Here is a 3,044-nt window from a genome sequence, read left to right as displayed (position 1 = left end):
AGACATTCAAAATCAATAAAAATTTTAAAGATGAAATTAAGGAATTGATTGAGAAAAAAAAAAGGAATAAACAAAATCACCTTCACTATTCATTTTAACAACTCTTAAAGATGAAATTTATAAACAAAATCACCTTCACTATTCATTTTCACAGTGAAGGAGATGAGTTAAAACTCCAACTCTTAAATGTGTTAGGTAATCTTATCATGTGAAAATTAATTAAAAAAAATTATCAATAAAAAAAAGTGATGAGTTTAAAAGAATAGACAACTAGATAGAAGATTTCTTTTTCAATTATACAGAAAAGAAGCAAATGTCGTATCTAAGAAATGTCATCCAAGGCAGAGGGTATCAAGAAAAGAACCTCACAATCATTCATGTTTACCTGCCTTTATATCGGCTCAATCTTCACCAGGAACAGACGCGTAAAGAAAACGTTCCATCACAAAGCTTTCAACTCAATGCCCTTTGTATCAAAGCATCAGCATGCTGAGGAACCTCGCAAAACAAGTATACTTGCACTAAATCATTCTGAGTAATTTGTGTTCAGATCATAACAGATGCAACACTCAAACAGCTAGTCGAAATCAGGGAAGCCTCAGATTCCCCTTGTTACATGTACAAATAATTAAAATAAGAGAAGAAAAACAAATCAAAGTTACTGTATCCTTTTATATCATTTTTTTTTACTGGAAGACCATGTCAGAGAATGGAAAGCTCAGCAAGTTGACATCGGGGGATTTGAAGCACCAAATGGCAACGCTTATTTCCATATCTTCACACATTTGTCATGACTTGCAGAAGCAACCATCCCTGTAGCTTGTGATTGAGCCAAAGCTGATATCACACACTCATGAGCTGCAACTGTCATACACTTGTTCTCCGCCATGTTCCAGAGCTCCAATGACTGAATTAGAACAATGGTTACAACCCAAGGAAAAGAAAATAGAAACCAACATTAGTAATTAATGAAATTGTTAAAAGTAAAAATAAGTATAAAATATCAACAATTGTAACGCCGAAAGTTCTCTGTAAACAGATATTACGATCCCATGAAGTTAATAAGATACTTTGTTTCCTAAAACACAAGCACAACACATCCCCATGAATTACAAAAGGTAGGTTAAAGTTGAAACAAAATCCTTATATCGTTGGATTGTCTCCTAAAAATGCAACAAGGTTGATCTGTTTCAAATAAAATGGAACTTGAAGTACTCACTTCCAAAGCAGGGTCAATTACAGGCAACAATACATTTCTGCTGTTTATAAAAACACAATTAGAACTTAAATACTAGTATCAAAAGAAAATTTACCTGGTATCCTCCAATAACCAAGAGAGTGGCATAGCCTGGATGGAAAACACAAGAATGGAACTTGTTCCCACTCGAACTAAGTTCATGAATGCAATCTCCCGTGGCCAATGACCACACTCTAACAGACTCTTGACTGACAGAAGCCAAGCACTCCCCGTTTACATCCCAACAAACAGAATGCACCTCTGTGGAGTGCCCCTAGAGTAAAAAGGATTCATTTATTATCACATAACAAATGTGAAAGGGGTTTTATTAGTTTTCTCAGCTTCTAAGTTCAAGACCAATACCTGTAATGAGAGTGTCTGTCTATTAGACTCAATATCAAAGATGGATACGACATTATCTGAAGCTGCAGCCAGCAGTTGTCCGATTCTAGGCTGAAATCTAACTTGTGCAGTCCCTCCCTACTCCATCAAATGTCCAAAATTCAGAATAGGAAAGGAATTCAAATAATCAGAACTTCAAGAACAAAAACAAAAAAAAATATACATGTAAAGGAGCTTCATGGCTAACCTTGGATATCCGGGTGCAAGAATACTGATTGATGTTCCAAAAGCGAATCTCATTGTTACCATCACAGGAACAGAAAAGATCATTCTTCTTAGGGTGGAAGTCAAGGGACACCACATGTGAGGTATGCCCTGTGAATGTATGCAAGGAATACCTTGGCTGCAAGGATAACAACATTTAGTGCTTGCTAGCTTGTATGCCCGTGTTGCATTGCACAGGGACCATAATTTTTTAAACATAAAAAAAAATTCCAAGTCTCAGGAAATTTTTTGGCATTGATTTTAAACCTGAAAATACAGTTGTTTTAAAAAGGAACGAATTTTACCTATAAGACATAATTGCAAGCCCCCAGAAGAAAAATAAATGAATAAAAGAATTCAAGTATAGAAAAATCGTTATACTATGGCCAAAGAAAAAGGCAGCAGTAAACGTATGGAACTGACAAATAGTTTTGAGGCAAAAAAAAAAATTGAAGACTTCAATAGATTTTTACCCAATTGATAACTTAAATCTTACAAAATAATAGATGATTTTTGTGAGAAAGCATTAGAGATAGAAAACTCACTTCTGCAGCATCCCAGAGGCGTACACTTGTATCAAATGAAGATGTTGCCAGCTGAGTTGAATTTGGCCTGAAACGAACATCAGTAATAATGTGGGTATGCTCTTCCTGAGTGCACTCAGTTTGCAGAGTTTCCATGTTCCAAAGAACAACCTACTAACGTGAAAACAAGTAAATCCAAATCAATTCTTATCAACAAGATGTCAATTTTCATGGTTCATAGTTGCTTTTGCTGATTAAAAAAGCAAAAACTTGTATCGATATCTAAAGGGATGATTTTATTATGGCTTAGTCCTATGTTTATTAGTCCACCTATGTTTTTCTGCTTCAATTGTTGTAAGTATAGTATGCATGAAACTTTACAATTTCATTTAATGAGAATACTGAAAAAAAAAGAAGGTAGTTTAGAAATTATGGGAGCCTGTCATTTAGTATTAGTCCACCTATGTTTTTCTGCTTCAAAAACTTGTATGCATGAACTTTACAATTTCATTTGATGAGAATACTGAAAAACAAAAAGAAGGTAGTTTAGGAATTATGGGAGCCTGTCATTTACCATTTCATTAAGTTGCAGTGATGTGATACGAGTACTGGAAAAAATAAATAAATGTCCACATGTAGTATTCATATTTTGGTTATCCAGATTGAGCATTCTGTTC

The 3,044-nt window shown here is 34.5% G+C and overlaps 1 pseudogene; it reads right to left on the bottom strand.

The window, feature by feature from the left end:
• Positions 1-442: 442 nt before the first annotated feature.
• The window catches only part of LOC105132606 (transcriptional corepressor LEUNIG-like), an 8,853-nt pseudogene continuing 6,251 nt past the window's right edge, over positions 443-3,044 (bottom strand).

This window comes from Populus euphratica, unplaced genomic scaffold, assembly GCF_000495115.2.
Source record: "Populus euphratica unplaced genomic scaffold, PopEup_1.0 scaffold87.1, whole genome shotgun sequence".
Taxonomy (NCBI): domain Eukaryota; kingdom Viridiplantae; phylum Streptophyta; class Magnoliopsida; order Malpighiales; family Salicaceae; genus Populus; species Populus euphratica.
This window is presented reverse-complemented; position numbering and strand designations above follow the sequence as displayed.